We start from the raw sequence: 19087 nt of genomic DNA on the forward strand, positions 1-19087 counted from the left end.
AATAATTGTTGACAAAATGGCGGTGTCCCTTTCTTACTGATTATGAATCATTATTTATAACAATGACGCATAGACATGAAAAGGGGATACAAATTACATGCCTAGCTATGGAATGATGGAAATAAATATAAAGACAATGCGTGGATGCCAATAAAGATGAAAAAGGCCATCAAAAAAATATAAAAAGTTATCATCAATAGCGGCGTAACTCCTTCCGCATGTTGCAATGAAGAGGAACAAAATTGCACTAAATAAAATATTTCAAAAATCGGCTAAATGTTTTCTTTTAATTGAAATTATAAATGTTAAACTACAACAAAATTGATTTTTTGTGGCGAATAAAATCGCCACAAAAATATAAATTTTCGCCACAAAAATAATTTTGTGGCGAAAATAATTTCGTTACAGGGTCGCCACAGTAGGACCGCTACAAAAGGTTACTGTGGCCAAAACAATTTCGCTACAAAAAACACATACTTGTTGTGGTGATTTTATTGGACACAACTGTTTCCAAATTCGCCGCAATAAAGAATCAAATGGCCATAAATATGTATAGTAATAATAAGAAAATATATGGTATTTTCTGAGCAAAATAGTTTTGGCCACAAATGGTAATATATAATTTATGACAACTTTTAAAAATGGCCACAACTAGCATTGATCATATAGCGGCGAAAATTACTATTTGGCCACAAATAATGCTTTACATGTTACGGTAAATTTTGAAAATAGCCACAACTAGTATTGATCATATAGCGGCGAAAATTACTGTTTAGCCACAAATAATCCTTAACATGTTGTGGCAAATTTTAATATCGGCCACACATAGTATTGTTATTTTTATGACGATATTTGATATTTGGTCATACAAGGTTTAATACATATTATGGAAAAATTCTATATGGCTACAAATAATATTATATATTTTATGGCAAAGTTTATTTTTAGACATAAATAGTTATGTGTAATTTGTGGCAAAATTTAATTTTGGTCACTTTAAAGTTTTCAGGTTTTATTATTATTATATAACAAATTATGACTATTTATTATTTGGCCACAGAAGTTTTGCAATGTACTATTTAATGTTTTACATTTGTAATCGAAAAAAAAATTTTACACATAATCACCATATCATAACTATTTAATACTCCTCAATCAGTATTTAAACAAACTATTAATCATAACAATTAAGATATATTTACTAAAATGTATAAAGTAGTTCAATTAGCACAACTAAAATGAATCTACTCCAAATGTTCACATCAAGTATTGTATGTATCAAACCACAAGTTTCAATTCCAGCCAAATTAAATCTAATACTAGTAAATTTTAGAATTAAGGCAGAAAAAACTCTAGAAAAAAAATAAATAAAGTTCTTGAGACAATCCAAGTCCAATATGTTGAGCCGCTAGGATTAATCCTGTAAAATGAGAAAAAAATTGATTAGAATAATGAATATAATCTATTTACTTAGTCAAAATAATAAAAGATACTATTAACTAATATTTAAAACATATCAAGTCAAAAATACTATAAGATTAGATTAACACTTTAAGTATGTATTTTAAAATTAAACATAACAAACAGAATTACCTATTTCTAATACACCAAATAATTTAACTTGCAATTATTCAACTCATTTAATTGAAACAAATTAACTTACATTCTCTTTCGATGCTTGCTAAGTAGGAATGGGCAATCCCATTTGTGAAAGCTGCTCCATCATGCTACGCATTTGAGATTGCATCTCAGCACGCATCTGTGCTTGCATTTCAGTAATTCGTGTCTCAGCTTCTTTTTCTCTTTGGTTCATTCGTTCCTCCACTTCAGTTTGAATTCGTACAGCCATTTCTTGTTCTATTTCTGCTCGTATTTGCGCACGAATCCTTTGTCCTCTAGTACCGCAACTTTTCAAAGGAATAGGACCTGAGCCCATACCACGGATGTAGCTAGATCGATAGCCAAGTACTAATGTATATGCTCGTTCCGTAGAGAGTGTGTCCTTTCCGTACTGTTTTAATTGGTCGCCATGAAGTTCTTCCATTCGCTTATATGCATCTTCAGCATCTTTATTAACCCAACTACCATCTCTTTTCCTTCTCACCTTTTTTCATAGTCTCATATATTCAGGCTTTTGTTCTAGCTCTTGTACTTACTCTGGTGTTAAGTTTTCTATGGGTTCCCTCTGTGAACTCACATAAAAAAATTAAGATAATAATTACATGCTAAAAATAAAACTGAGATATTATCTTTAACATAAAATTAATAGATGTTAAATAGGCATAAGAAATTACCATGTTATGTATATTCCTAGCAATAGACATTGTACCGACACGAGCAATCATTGTTTTTTTGGCTCTATTTGCTTTGTTTGCCTCACTAACACGCTATTAATTTAAAAAATAGTTAGTGAATGTAAAAAAAAAATGAAAATACTTTAAAAATATAAAATTTTATATTACCTTGAACTTTGGATCACTCCAATAGTTAATAAGCCAATTCCAATCCTCTTGATCAATGTCATTTGGGCAATGAGCACGCCTTTGCTCATCAGTCTTATACTTCTAATAGTGAAATCTATACAAGCGATAACGCCACGCATTGAAATGATCACAAAGTTGTTGTATAATGACACCAAGAGTGTGAAGTTCATCCGGAAGGTTAAATTTCTCCTTTAAAATAACAAAAATATGAAAAGAATAAAAAAAATAAGCGAAAAATTAGATAAATAGTAATTGTAAAAGATTTATGATTGACACAAAATAATAAAATAAAATTCTAAAAATTACTAATTACATTAACAAGTTGAATCATCTTATCAATGATATAATAGGAAATTTTACTCCACTTCTCAACATTCAAAGGAGCATGTTGTTTGACTATTTGAGATGTCTCTATGATGAATTGTTGGGCGTTGTCACCAACTACTCGTCGTAAGTCCTTTGGAATCTCTAGCGATGGTTTGACCTTTTCACTTAGAATCAATTTTGAGTTTTGAGGGCTAAAATCAAAATCACGTAAAACTTGCTTTATGAAATTTGATTCTAATTTTGGACTCAAAATTTAAATTATTATTTAAATTTTAGATTCAAATATAAAATTAAAATTAAAATTTTAATTTAAAATTTAAAATTTAATATTTAAATTTTAAATTAAATTTAAATTTTTAAAATTTCAAATATTTAAAATTTAAAATTTAGATTTAACTATTAAATTTAAAATTTTTAATTTCAAATCTCAAATGTCAAAATTCAAAATTCAAAATTGATTATATGATTATTTTTGTGCTTGTTTAGTCCTACTTTTGAAATCACTTGTTTATTTCGAAAAAATAATAACCTTAAATTTTCTGATTGCGGTGAAGCAGAAAAAATATTTTGAACCACAAAAAGGATTAAAAAAAATTTTAGTTCGTGAGGTGTGTCGATTACCACGTGCATTTTGTTGTCTCAAAATAACCCAACCAACGAAGTTGGGCTTCAACTGAAATAGTAAAATGATGACAAGCTTTTTTTATTTTTTTTTCCAGCCCACGTTCAGAATATAATAACAAATGAACATGAATTAAGATGCACTTACCCATACAATGCAGCATATTCTTTCAGTCTTTACCTTGTTTATTTCCAATTGACTCATTATGCAATAAGTTTGAGCATACATCCTTTCATCTACTCGATCACATCTCTCCAACAAGTCCTATTCTCTCACTTATATACATCCTTTCATCTCTTCTTTCTCATTTCTTTCTAATAGAGCGCTCCAATACTATGTTTTGCCAAGATTGAACTTGATGCAATTAACTTGGCTACCTCATCCAAAACAATACTCTTGACTAAAAAATTTCCCGGTTCAAAAGATCATTCCAACCAACAAAGTGGCATCATGTGTTTTTCTTTTTTTTTTTCCCCTTAATTTTCTAAACCGGTTATATATGCTCAAGGCTGAAGAGTTGGATAGCCATAAAAAACAAGAGCAAGAAATGATGTCACCCTATAAAGCCAGGTGTCATATTCATGGAGTCGCATGAAAATAGATTGAGATTGTTTGGACATGTGCAGCATAAACCAGATAATGCACAAAGTCAAGAAGTGATTTTTATACAACGACATTTCTTTGCAGTATGTTTTGGAATTTCTTAAGCTTGACCAATGAGATAAAAAAATCATTTACTCCAAATATGTAAAATTAGTTTTTATGAAAAAAAATTTCACGTAGAATCAAATGATCCGCAAATTATTTTTTCATCTAAATATTTTTTTTCACCCACTTTTATATCATACCAAACACACCCTAAATGCGTAAAAAATCTATAAATGACAGATTATCAAGAAGCATAATCTTTAAGTTCTTCAAATATTTTTGGTTGCGATTGTTGTTACCTTGAGGAGGAGCAAATGCGCGACACCGAGGGCGGTGTCGCTAACGTGAACGCTAGGTGAAGGTTGAGGCCGGCCTCTACTGCGGCTATCTTAGCGGGCAGGGCGAGCGGTGGTTTTAAGAAAATAGAGAAGGCGGAGAGGAGGGAGGGGCACGACGATAGAGGGCTTAGGGGGCGAGGGGAGATAGGGCTTTTCAATAATATATATATATATATATATATATATGGTTAATAGGTGCGGCGGCAAGAATCGAGGTTAATTAATTATGTGGCGGCAAGGATCGAGGTTATTGGGTGCGGTGGCAAGGATTTAGGTTATTGGGTGCAGCGGCAAAGAATGAGGTTAATTAATTATACGGCGGCAAGGATCGAGGTTAATTAATTATATGGCTTATGCATGCATGCTCACAGACTCTAGGGTTTTCTGTAAAATAAATGAACTTCATCCTGGCCTAACATTTATAATATCTAATTTTTATCATCATCTTAATTAAGGTCTTCGATTTAATATATAATTTTTTAAAAAATTAAATTTGAAACTATATAGATTTTAAATTAAAATTTATAGATTAAAATAGGAATTTAATATATAATTTTTTAAAAAATTAAATTTGAAACTGATTAGACTATTCAAAATATAAAATAAAATATTTTTTTCATCCAAATTTGCACTCGAAATTACAATTTAAATTCCTATTTTAATCTATAAATTTTAATTTAAAATCTATATAAAATTTAATATTTAATATTTAAAAAATATATTTTAAATTAAATTTTATATATCAAATTCAAAATGCTTGATAAAGTTTTTTTTTTTAAGTTCAAATTAGAATCTAAAACTAAAAAGTTAATTTCTAAATTTCAACTTATATTTTAACTGAAAGTTAAAGTTAAAAAATTTAATTTAATTTCAAATAAAAAATGTAAAAAAATATTTGAGATATTTTTGAAACAAAATTTATTCTACTCTAAGTAATAATGGCAAAACAAAAAATTACTACTATTATTCTTAAATTTTACAGAAAAATTAAATTGCATTTAAATCAAGACCACTTTTATCAGCCAAAAGTAACTACTGCCACAAATGTACTCAAAATTTATTGCCACATGTATGGCCACTAATGTAATCGGCATGTTTTAGTGGCAAAATTAAACTATTGCTACTATAATTAAATATATTTTACAGCTATTTTTAAAAACTTCTACAAATAATGTGACTAAAATAACACTAGAATATAATAGTAGCAAAATATAAAATTTGCCACTAATACACGAAACATTTATAGGAAAATAAAGAGCCACTAAAATAATGAGTACTTTTAATGGCCAAACCTAAAGTCCGCCACTAACATTTTTTGCATTTATTGGGAAATAGGTCACCACAAAAATTATCTTCTCTTTCAGTGGCGAAATTTAAATCTCGCTACTAAAAGTACCTATAATTTGCGGCCATTTTAAAAGATTTCCCATAATTAATATGTAGAAATTCATATCAAATTAAAATAGTGGCAAATTATTAAATTTACCCACAAAAGTGAAACATTTAGATGCGATTTCAAAATGGCCACAAATAAATCGCCACAAAAAATTATTTTTCTTGTAGTATATCTGCTGGGAAGAATAGAAAATGATGTGAAAACCCTTGTGAAAATTAATTGCTGACAAGTCCCTTCTAAACAGCTTCATATAAACAATTACCTTTCATCATTAGACTCCAAATTCCACAATAATTTTCTCAACGATGTATAGTTTATAGACTTACATTAAAGCACAAATTGTAGCATCTATTTACTACAATTTTCACTATAACAATGTATGTGATGACTCAGTTGCCCTCTCAAGTGAAAAGTAGATAACCCAATTCGAAAAACTAATTTACTACCTAAACTTGCACCAATATTATGATTTATTAAGCCTCATAATCAAACAGCCCCTCCTCCCCCCCTCTAAAAATAAAAAATAAAAATCAAGGGCTCACCGATGAGGAGATTAGCGGCGAGGGGCTCACTGACGAGGAGAACGACAGTGACAAGCTTGTGGAAGGCCTCACTGGCAAGGAGAGCGATGACGAAGGGCTCAATGACGAGGAGAACATAGTGACAAGCTTACCGATGAGGAGATCAATGGCGAGAGGCTTGCCGACGAGGAGAACGGCAGCAAGAGACTCACTGGCGAGGAGAACAATAATGACAAGCTCACCGATGAGGAGATCAGCAACGAGGAGCTCACCAACGAGGAGAACAATAGTGACAAGCTAGCCCACGAGGAGATTGATAACAAAGGGTTGCTGGCGATAAGATCCGGGCGAGAGTTTACTGAGGAAAAAAGGGAGACGGTGGGAAGAGTGATGTTTGGGAGAGAGAGAGATTGAGTGATGGAATAGGTTTTGAGGGGAAATGAGCTTTTTTAAAAAATCCTCAAATATGTTAAACTAAATGATGATTTTGCTCAAATTAGCGGATGGGAGCTATATGCACTTAAAAAAAATCTCAAAATTTGTTACATTAAAATTAAAAATAATTAATGTTATGTCACGCCCTGGGCCCTTTTTAGTTTAAAGCATAGCGGAAAAGCGTCTGAATTTTTTTTTTTTTTTTTTTTTTTTTTTNGGTCTCGGCCAGGGGAAGATGGTGCTCGGGCTTTGATGTTCCCCCGAGCACAACGATCGAAGATGTGGCAAGTCGGGGCTAGAGGGGAACCGAGAGAAGGTTGGGGTGGCTTTTCCGGCGACCGGAGCAGCTCGCCGGCGGCCGGGGTGTGAGCACTGGTTGGGCAGGGTGGAGGTGGGGCGGCTAGGGCAACTAGGAAGATAATTAGGGTTAGGGTTCCCTGGTTGAACCCTAGAACCTATTTATTATATGTGTACAATTACGGAGAACCCCTCCTAGTCCAGTAATTCTTACCAAGCCCCCCACCAGCATGTGGATTATGCGTATAGGTCCCTCGACGTTCGAATTCGCGCAAGACCACGCATAAAATATTGGACCTTTTCGCGAATAATCGATTTTGCCAACTTGACCTCTCAGCGGACTTTTCACGATTCTCGAAGATCCGTCCGTCGGATTTTCGATCCGACTGAGCCATCGCGTTCAGTACAACGGGGGCATCGAAACCAAGATTTCGTTTCATCCAATTTGGTCACGGATTCGCGACGGAACCCATCCGCTCTCTAATTAAACCATACATCGCACGTATACCAATGTGTAAACCCATTAAACCAACTTTCGCATTAGAAATTGACTTCCCTACCACTAGTAGGGACCCGAAACATTCTTCACCCTACTCCAGGTCACAAGCACGGAGCACGAGAAGCTTTAGAATGCACAGAAAAGCAAAGAGCGAAAACCCTCTTTTCGGTACAACTCTTTTTTCTCGAAAATCGTGCATCAGATCTAAAATCCGTCAGTGCCATTGGTTCCAGAATAGCTGAACCGATCGAAACGAGCTATTGGATCGCTATGAACGGAGTCCGATACATACCGAAAGCCGACTCTACTCCGTAGCTTCTCCGGAAAAATCGGGTTACTATTCACTTTAAGTGAAAACTAATAATCGCGTAACTTCTCCGTTCTAGCTCATTTTCTCCTGAAACTTGACGAGTGCTTATGTAATTAAATTACACACATAAACATCATCAATAGAGAGTTTAGTTGCACTGTAAAATTCTCAGTCCTTACATGTTAAAACAGGAGAAGAAAAAAATTTGGACTATCATAACTCCAAAATTTTGAACTATAAGGCCACTACAGTAATCTCCAGCTTCAACTTTTTTTGAGATTATCTTAACTCATTTCTTAAAAAAATATTAATTTTTAAGTTAAAATTAAAATTTTAATAAATTTATCGATAATTTTGACAAATTTAGTAAATTTAATTAATTTTTAACAAATAAAATTAAAATAATTTATAGCTAGGAACTAATAAAGCTCTTAAATTTTTAAAAAATATTTAAGTTAACTAAAATAAAATAATTTAAAAAATGAAATTAGAAGGCGTAAATAAAAGAAGAGAATTAATCAGTGGCAAATTTTTTATTGCCACTATAGGTAATCAAACAGTGGCGACAAAAAAATCATAATGATGAAAATTGTATCGCCACTTTTAGTTAACTTAAATATGGCATTATTTTTATCGCCACCATAGGTAACCAATAGTTGCGACAAAATAGTTATGTAGTGGCGAAAATATTATCGCCACTTTAAGTTAATTAATTAGAGGCAATTTTTTTTATCGCCACCATATGTAGCCAAATAATGACGACAAAATAGTCATTTAGTGGTGAAAGTAGTATCGGCACTTTATATTTAAGCTGGAATTTGAATTTTGATATTAATATTCAAAATTTGAGTCGGGGAAGAGAGATTGATATTCCGCAAATCGGCAATCGTTTCAAACGAAACGAAAACTCTACCTTAATGGTCCAGCAGTGCCGGAAGTCCTGTTGCAATCCGTTTTCGAAAATTAGGTATTTCTATAAAAGTCCTAACATTTTATGCATAGATTCACGTGAAATCAGTTGTGAAGGAGCTTTTGCATTTATTTTGCACACTATGAAGGATTGAGAACAAAATAATAATTGTAGAGAGGTTAAATTGCAAACTTTCAAACTTTATAAAAGTGCATGTTATAACAACCCTAACTCAATCATTTCTCTCTCTCAAGCCCCATAGTCGACACCTATCCCTCCCCCACCTTCCACCATCCCCCTGACTGCCAGTGACGGTCCCCCAGCCGCTGGAATCTGACTAGGGAGCCATCATTTAATCTCTCTTTCTCTTTCTCAACTTGACCACGCCCGATCCCCCTTTTCTATCGACCGTGCCACCGCTAGACCTCGCCGCTGACCTCTCATACCTCTAATGATGCCACCTCGATTAGCGCTGCACCGATGTGGCCTCCGAATTAGTTCCTTAGGGCCTCAGGTTGCTGCTCCCGAGTGGCCACCCCCACCACGCCTCGCCATTGCCGCCGATATCAGTGGGTCCCAGGGGACCCTCTAATGCCAGCTCGACATTTCCCCGGCCGCCCCATTGCTGAAACCCTAGTTCCTATTCAAGAACACTTAGAATTTGGCAGTAACTTCAACAACGCTGCCACCGGCTACCTCATCGCGCCTCGCTGTCGCCACCGACACCGGTGGGTCCCAGGAGACCCTCCAGCTGAAATAGGGGGAGAGAGGGTGAGAAACCAATAGGTCTCTTAGTAGGTACCACAAACCGACGAGGCGAGTGTGCTTACTAGCAAACAAACTAAAGCCAAGAGGATATATGTATATAGTATAGTAGCAAATTATAAACAACAGAAATGAAAAATAGTAAAGCACCTATCGCTACTTTAAATAACAATAAATACATCAACTATATATAAAGTTCGAATACCCAATCACCTATTATATCGGTCTAAAGACCTCAGACAATGTATAGTGTCCCTGGGGTTTAACTGTCAGAATGACTACAGTATCAGTGAGTAGTCGACACATCTGTAGAGTGTTAGAACAAGTCGGAGTTATTTTGGCTTGCAATGGATGTGAAGATGGACTCGACGTACTCAAATAAGCCAAAGCTAAAGTTTTGATAGTTTAGGGCACCCAGAAGTGGTTTAGGGTGCTCAAATCCAGAGTGCAATTTTGATTAGGATGCTGAAGTCATTTCAAACCCAGTTTAGGGCGCCCGAAAGTTGAGCCCGAAAATTCATCTCGTGAATATCGATCATGCTGACACGTGGCTGTGGTAGGTGTGACCGCCGAAGTAGGATAGAAGCACCGAACCACTGCGCGGGTGAGCCCGCTTTGCTGGACTATCGGAACATGCTAATTAGGGCGACCAGTTTTTGGTTTAGGGCGCCCGAATCTGGAATTTCCAATAGAGTAACAGGTTTAACTCCTGTATTCTTGAGGCTTATTGTACCTAACCTATACGATCTATAAAAGCAAGGGGATGACCCCCTAGGAGCTCTTTTCTTCCTTTCTTCACAGCAAGCTTCTTTTCTTTATCTAAATCCCCTCCAAATCATCTTTACTCTATCCTTTTCTCCCTGTGGTGGATCTAGAACTGCAGGATTCCAGCAGCAACCTCGGCAAATTGTGGAATTGTGACTTATTGGAGCTTCCACTTGCTATGGGGAACAATTTCATGGATTGTAGATTTGAAGGAGAGTGTGCGGAGTACTAATAGCAATTAATTCAGGTTAGTAAGGTTAATTTGCTGAAATTAACTCAAATTGGAGGTTTTGAGCTGAAATTGAGTTTTCTTGTGGAATTCTTAGACTTTTCTTGATTTGATTCTTGTAGGTGGATTTTTCGGATTTGGAATTGCTTTCCCATCTTTCCTCACTAATTGTGAAGCTTTCTCACCAAATTATTTTGCATGTTAGAAAGATGAGTTCATTTTAGATTTTGGATTTTTGAGGTCAGGTGTGGTTTTTGGGTTTTGATGGGTTTTGTTGGATTTTTGGATCCAAATTTTGGTGAAGGAACTTTTTTTAAGTTATATGAGGATCTACCCTACTTTCCTACTGTTTTGGATCCATTCCCATAGAAATTTCAGGTTAGGAACCCCGATTTGACTCACTCAAGGTAGAAGTTGATATATACTAAAATCCTGGATTCTAAATCTGGTGCTCCATTTCTGGATCCAGATTGCCTTGGAGGGCTTTTGGTTGCTATTTTTAGCTGAGGATTGGTGGAGCAACACACCCTGGTGTTGGGTCCTATTTCTAAGTGGTAAGTTTGAGTAATTTTAGAATTTCAATTCTGGATTTTGAGCTTTGAATGCAAGTTTTGGTTGCTTGCTATTTTGGGTAGACACGCAGAGCTGGACTCAATTTCTGGGTGCCCAGAACCTGCTACTTGAGGATCCAAAAGTGCTGCACCTTGAGACAAAGTTAGCTATTTTGTTGTCTCTCGAGTCATTTGTTCTGTGGTTGGATTAGCACTCTAGGTGAGTTAATGTCTACTGAATTCTTCAGAATTCCTCCTAAGTTTTATAGAATTTCAGTATGCATAGTTAAGTGTTAATCATCATGCTAGTAGCTCAAATTTATAAATTTGCATGCCACCTCACTTTTTGAAAAGTTAACAGATTTAGCTTTAGGAGGTGTTAGTGCGTCATGGATACTTAAATTAGTGTGGGTTGCGATTATGCTCGTGCTTAGATGCCGAGTGGATTTTCACAGCCGTGTTTAGGCTGTTTCGTATTGTTGGATGCTGTCCGGACTGTCGGTGGACCCAGATCCTTATTTTTTTGCATCAGATTGTGCCGAGGGCATGTGAGCTTTGGTTATTTGACTCGTTTGAGCATTTGCATTGATTATAGCCTACGTGAGCTTGATTAAGCTCGACAGAGACACGCTTCTATACTCAGTAGGGGTCGTACCCCCCGAGTGCTGCTCCAAAGTCTTGCTTTCTTGCATTGATGTTGCAGCAATTTTGTTTGGGCATTTTTACTTGGACCGACCACCCCCGCGGGTAGTGTGCGGTGTAGCTTGGGCACAGGCTGGACTAGCCAATTGGCGGTCCCTTGGGATTGGTCAGTTGCGACTGTTCGTAGCTAGTGATGCATATGTCTACAGAGAGCATGACATGAGTAGTGGTAGTGTAGTGACATTTTAGCTGTAGAGTTTTTTCTAGCTTATCTTACTGTTTTTTTACCTACCAAGTTTATTGTTAGTCTAGTAGACTTAGTACGTAAACTGTTGGGGTTGGTGACGGTACCCATTGAGGACTACTCTATTTTACAGTAGTTCTTACACCCATTGTTGCCACCTTTTTGCAGAGTCTTCGATTGCTGCTGCTGCTGCTACTGATCAAGGTAAGGGAGTCGTGAGGTAGATCCTTATCTACACCAGTCGTGGTGCTAGAGGAGTACCTTTTTAGAGACAATTGTATTTTATTTCTTCTGTGAAAGTTGTTGGGTGTCTGTATTTTTTGGTTTATGTTATACCTTGGATTATATGTATGTTTAGGTGACTGTTTCTATCTATTTTATCTACTCTGTGACCTTCCTATAGTAGTTTTTGTATTGTTTATAATTGCTTCTATCGCTTCGTGTACACAGAGCTTCTTGTGTATGCGATAGATCTATTGGCGAGCCTGAGTAACTGTAATACACTGAACTTCTGCAAATTGCGGAGTTCGAGTGTGTGGCATGAGATGTGGAACTATCCCACATGTTCTAATAAGGTTTGGACAAGTTTTTGAGCAAGTTAGAGGATGATTGGAAAGCTAGAAGTGAGAAAGTGCATTGCAATTGCGAAATTTGCATTTTCTGCATTGGTGTACCGGTACAAGCTTAATGCTGTACCGGTACAGCAAGCAGCAGCAGCTGCAGCTGCGTGGCTGCAGGGCTAGTTTGGTCTTTTCACCCTCCATACTTATCCCCTTAGACTTCAGCTCGACCCAGAAGTTGCTGGAGGGTGCTGGAAGCTCAGAGAGGAGTGAGGCAAGACTTTCTCTCTCTAGGAATTTTCTCCCTCGACATAAAAGTCGTCGTTTTGCGCCGTTTTGCGCCGCGCTCGTTGTTCGCTGAGTGGAGGACTCAAGGAAAATCTTTGGCACGTGGGGAGAAGGAGTTTTGCTGTGTTCGCTGTGAGGTTACTACCAGGGGAAGCTGAACCTCAGCTTTAGAGAGGTAATCGACTCGATTTCTCGCTAGTTTACGGTTTAATATTGAATTTTGACGCCTTTTAGTGTTGTTGCTTCCCGCTGAGCTAGAAGTCGATTACAGCAGTAAAGAGAGGTTATTTTAACTGTGAATTACATACGTTAGCTCAGAGAAAGGTTGTTCTAAGCTTAGTGAGGATAATTCGTGGATTATGATGCTAATTCGAAGCTTAATGCGATTAATTGAGCGAATTGATGCAGTTTGAACTTGTTCCTTCGCAGCAGGTTTTCGAACCACTTGGGGCTAATTTGGTGACCAGGAAGATTAGTTTGGAAGGTGTTCCAACCACGGATAAGCTGAAATTTCTGTAAGAAAACTGAAATCACTAGATTTCGGCTATTTTAACGCGTATACAAGCATATTGATGCCATTTTGACGTTGTTCGCAGCGAGATTGCAATCAAGCCTTGGATCCTCTTCAGTTGGCATTGGAGGGCCTTATGAAAGCTTAACTTGAGGTACTACACTAGCCTAAAACAGGGATTTAAGGGGTTACTTTGTACTAAGTGCAAATTAGGCCGAAATTGGACATTTCGGTCGTCCTTTTAACGCGGTGTTGATGTTTGTTTTCAGCAGGGTTGGAGTCTTGTGGAGCTGAATTACGAACTTTTGAGGACTGTGTTGGAGCCTAGTACTAGGTGGGTTTGACCTAACCAGAACAAGTGAAGCTCCCCTATGTTCTTTATGTACCATAGAGTTGGTATAGTTATGCGTGATTGTGAGTAATGTGATTGCGACCATAATGTTGATATAATTGAAATAGAATCTCTGTGAAGTGGAGAATCCTCATGCACAAAAGTATTCATACTCCTGTTTAGTTTAGTTGAATAACTATGAGACAAGTTATTATGCTCATGAAAAGTAGAGAACCATGACCTTCTCTTTTTACTTGCTTGAGTACAAAGTAGAGAACAATGACATTCTTTTGGACTCTAAAGTAGAGAACCATGACATGTTTTGGGACTATGTTGGGAGTGCCATGATAGTGAAAAGATTCTAATGCCAGGTGTAAATTAGCATTACTCTTGCATGCTTACTAAGCTAGTGGATTCTAGTTGTTGTTAATAGTTGTTATATTGAAATTCCGATCGAGGATCGAGACTAAGAACATTGCAAATGAAAGTATGATAATTGAGACATGTGGACAGTGGAATATGCTTGCTTGCCATCGTGCTCATTCGCACATGCTTGTGAGGGTAGCTCCCTACAAGCCGGCACTCCGGAGTTGGCCTACGCGACAGTTGCTCGCCCGTGCGGGATTGGGTGCCGAAGTGGATTGCCGTGGGGAGTGTATACTACCACGGGGCCATTAGGCGCGGCGCAAGCCGCACTACCTTGAGTAGGCCCATATGGACGAAATGAAAGTACTAAATGACATTTGACAGTAATGAATGCTTACCTGTTACAGTAGATATTTATATATTTGTGCTTATGTTCATGTTATATTCATTACTGCAGAGATTTTGATTCCATGTTGATTACATGTTCTTCATCTGTTAGCATAGCATTTATATATATCATGCAATTATTGCTTTTACTTTCATTTAGTACATCATGAGCCTAGTGGTGTAATTCGCCGAGGCTGGCGGCTTACCCACTGGGAACTATTGTTTATAGTTCTCACGCCCTTTTTATTGTTGTTTTTACAGAGCCATCTACAGGAGAGGCTAGGGATCGTGGCAAGGGAGTCGCGTCTAGCTAGACATTGCTAGCAGCATGCTAGTCGATCACCTTGCTACTCGGGCTACAGCCGAGGGTGATGTCCCTAGGTATAGAGAGACCGCCAATGTATCTACTTTTGTAGACCCGTGATGTATATGTACTATTGGAACCAGACTCTATAGTTGTGATACTTTTCTTTTAGTTGAGATTTTGGATTTTATACTCCCTGTTCTCTTGTTGTGAGTATTGTGGACTGTACTTTGCTCTGATATCAGGATAGGATTATTTTATAATTTTTACTCTTATCGACTTGTTTCTTGTAGACGCCTTATATACTGCAGGTGTATGGCGGGTCTGTGCACGTACCGGATATGCTTCTGCTGGTACCCGGGCGTGACAGATTAAACTGGTATCAGAGCCTAGGGTTGAGTCTTAGTAGACCTAGCAAACTTTAGGTTGGTTGGACTATAAGAATAGGCTCGTGAGAGACGAGGTCTAGTTGAGTTTGTTGTTAGCGAAAGTATTTTGATTGGGTAATTTATAAACTCCGAATGGTAGGAGTTTGATCGGAATGTGCAATTACTAACTTTGCGGAGGGCCACGTTGGCGGCCGACAACGTGACATCGGAAGTTGGTACGCGTTACATTTCATTGCTTTCGCTTGACTAGTTGGTTTATATCTAAAGTAAGGTTCAATAGTATAGGTTTTATTAATCTATATTTGTTTTGTGCTGCAGCTTAAGATGCCTTTGACTCGTTCGCAAGCCGCCGGGGCAGCTGAGGCGGCGGATGCAGAGGAAGTGGGGACCTCCGTTACTTCTGGATCTAGTGGGATCCATGAGTTACAGGATCAGCTCGCGAAGCTGACGGATTTGGTTGCTCAGCAGGCTGCGGCAGCACGACAGCAGATGGATGCCGCGCGTCGGCAGGAGGACAGGATGAAGAGGTTAGAGGATTTACTACTGTGGCAGACGACTGACAGGGAGATTCCTGATTCTATACCTATAGTACCAGACAGGGATGCGACAGTGAGAGCACAGTCACCTATACTTGACATACCCTCAGTAGCTCCGAGGGCAGAGACCCGACAGGAGACAGTAGTACCACCACCAGTACCTGTAGCGGTATCAGGGACAGTGTTACCAGAGATGGTGGGGGCTGAGGAGCGAGAGCAGATGATGGAACAATTGAATGAATTCCATCGTTGCAACCCTCGTATTTTTGACGGAGAAAAAGCTGATCATTGTGTGGTCGAGAAATGGCTAATGTATATGGAAAAGTTATTTTATGATATTTTCGTTGAGGAGCGATACTGAGTCTGGTTCACGACGCACCATCTTGACGGTGAGGCTTATAGGTGGTGGGTGGATATCCGTGAGGATCCCCGTGCTGATTTGTCTGCTATCACCTGGACAAGGTTCAAGGAATTATTGTTGACTACCTATTTTCCGCAGAGTGTGAAGAGGCAGATGGAAAGGGATTTGAGGAATCTGAGGCAGGGGGACAGGACAGTAGCAGAGTATGAGCGAGAGTTTTCCCGATTGCTGCATTGTGTTCCTTTTGTGGTCAGAGATGATGAGGATAAGGCTCAAATTTTCGAGGCAGGTTTGCGGCCTGCGATTTTCAGACTAGTCCAGGCGTCAAACCTATCGACGTATAGAGAGGTGGTAAACCGGGCCTTGATTGTGGAAAAGGGGGCAGAGATTATGAAGGAAAGAGATGTGATGGATCGAAGTAAAGGGAAAAGGCCACCAGCTGAGAGCAGTGGTCAGCAACCCTTCAGGAGACCACCGAAGTATCCGAGGGGCCAGCCAGGCCAGTCGAGAGGTCGAGGTTCATCAGCACCCCGTGGAGCACCCGAGCGCCGTCGACAGCCACGTTGTGTCATTTGTGGTGGGCCTCACTTTCCACCACAGTGTCCACAACGTGGGGGCAGGTGCTTCCTTTGTGGTCAGGAGGGTCACTTTCGCTCGGAGTGCCCGAAAGGTTCTTCACCTGCACCCTCATCGGCATCAGCACCTGCATCTTCAGCTCCAAGCCAGGGGATCCCATCAGCACCCTCGCAGTATAGACGACCACCGGGACAGCGGCAGTCTGAGAGTTCTCGATAGGGTTCGAGTGGGCGCATGTATGCCGCCCAGACTGAGGAGGCCGCAGCAGCGGAGGAGGTCGTAGTAGGTATCATTATTCTTTTTAATATTCGTGTTCGTGCATTATTTGATACTGGTGCTTCGCATTCTTTTATTGATCGGCAGTTCGCCGAGTTACATAGCATTCAGGTAGTACGTACTTTGCATCCTGGACGAGTGATTGTACCTGACCATACCCTTGATGTTCGTGAGTTTTGCCCTCGCTGCCCAATTAGGGTAGGCGACTGGATTATGCCAGTGGATCTTTTGGCACTACACAAACTTGGGGAGTTTGATGTAGTATTCGGTATGGATTGGTTCACTCAGTATTATGCCACCATAGATTGCACGAACAGAACGGTGACCTTTAGGGAACCAGGCCAGCAGGAGTTTGTTTACAGGGGGTGTCAGAGTTCATTGTTCGCAATGACTATTAGTTCGTCGCGAGCACGACAGTTGATTCGGAGAGGCTGTGTGGCCTATATTGCTAGCATTTCTGTGAGTGGTGGTGAAGCCATCAAGATTGATGATATTCCAATTGTGCGAGAGTTCGGGGATGTGTTTCCAGCTGAGTTGCCGGGCATGCCACCTGATAGGGAAGTGGAGTTTGTGATTGATCTTGTCCCTGAGACTACCCCAATCTCAAAAGCACCCTATAGGATGGCACCTGCTGAGTTGAAAGAGCTGAAGGCACAGTTACAGAATTTATTGGATAAGGGTTTCATTCGACCGAGTGTATCTCCTTGGGGAGCACCGGTGTTGTTCGTTAAGAAAAAGGATTGGTCTCTTCGATTGTGTGTGAATTATCGAGAAATTAATAAAGTCACAATCAAGAACAAATATCCATTACCCCGAATTGATGATTTATTCGATCAGCTGTAAGGATCGAAAGTATATTCTAAGATTGATTTGCAGTCAGGTTATCATCAGCTTAAGATCAAGCCTGAAGAGGTTTCCAAGACCGCTTTTAGGACACGGTATGGGCATTATGAATTTACCGTTATGCCATTTGGACTGACGAATGCCCCAGCAGCCTTTATGGATTTAATGAACCGTGTCTTTAAGCCCTATTTGGACAGGTTTGTGGTCGTGTTTATTGACGACATCTTGATATATTCTCGAAGTGATGAGGAGCATGAAAGCCATCTAAGAACGGTGTTGCAAGTACTTCGCGAAAAGAAACTGTTTGCAAAGTTAAAGAAATGTGAACTTTGGCTTCGAGAAGTAGTATTTCTCGGCCATGTCATTTCAGAGGCTGGGATAGCTGTGGATCCCAAAAAGATTAAAGTGATTAAAGATTGGCCTAGGCCGACCAGTGTCACAGAAATTCGGAGTTTCCTTGGTTTCGCAGGATACTATCGAAGATTTGTAGAAGGATTTGCAAAGATGTCTACACTGCTTACCTGACTGACGCATAAAGGGGCTAAGTTTCTGTGGAATGAGACTTGCGAAAGAAGCTTTCAAGAGCTGAATGAACGATTGACCACCGCCCCGATTCTGGCATTACCTGTTACTGGAGTAGATTATGTGATTTACAGCGATACGTCGTTGAATGGATTAGGGCGTGTTTTAATGCAGAATGGCAGAGTAATTGCTTATGCATCTCGCCAATTGAAAGATTATGAAAAGAACTACCCTACACATGATCTTGAGTTAGCAGCTGTAGTTTTTGCCTTAAAACTTTGGCGCCATTACCTCTATGGCGAGCGTTGCGAGGTTTACACCGATCATAAAAGCTTAAAGTATTTGTTTACGCAGAAGGAATTAAACTTGAGACAACGTAGATGGTTGGAGTTGCTCAAGGACTATGATTTGACTATCCTTTATCATCCAGGAAAAGCTAATGTTGTAGCAGATGCTTTAAGTCGAAAATCGACGGAAAATTTGGCGATGTCGATAACCATGCAACCACTATTGGTAAAGAAAATGGAGCAGTTGAATTTGGAAGTTGTAGCTCCTGACACGCCCTGGTGACTTTTGTCATTGGTGGTGCAACCTACCCTGATCCATCGAATTAAAGAAAAGCAAGTTCAAGATGAATTTTTGCAAAAGATTCGAGCAAAGATCACTGTTGATCCAATTGGCGACTTTCGAATGGATGATCAAGGATTGTTAAAATTTGGCGGTAGAATTTGTGTGCCTGCCGATCCAGATATTAAAGAAGAGATTTTAAGGGAAGCACATCGGGCACCATATATGTTATACCCTGGGAGTACAAAAATGTATAAAGATTTGAAGCTGACTTACTGGTGACCTGGA

The sequence above is a fragment of the Ananas comosus genome, linkage group 11 (assembly GCF_001540865.1).
Source record: "Ananas comosus cultivar F153 linkage group 11, ASM154086v1, whole genome shotgun sequence".
Lineage (NCBI taxonomy): Eukaryota > Viridiplantae > Streptophyta > Magnoliopsida > Poales > Bromeliaceae > Ananas > Ananas comosus.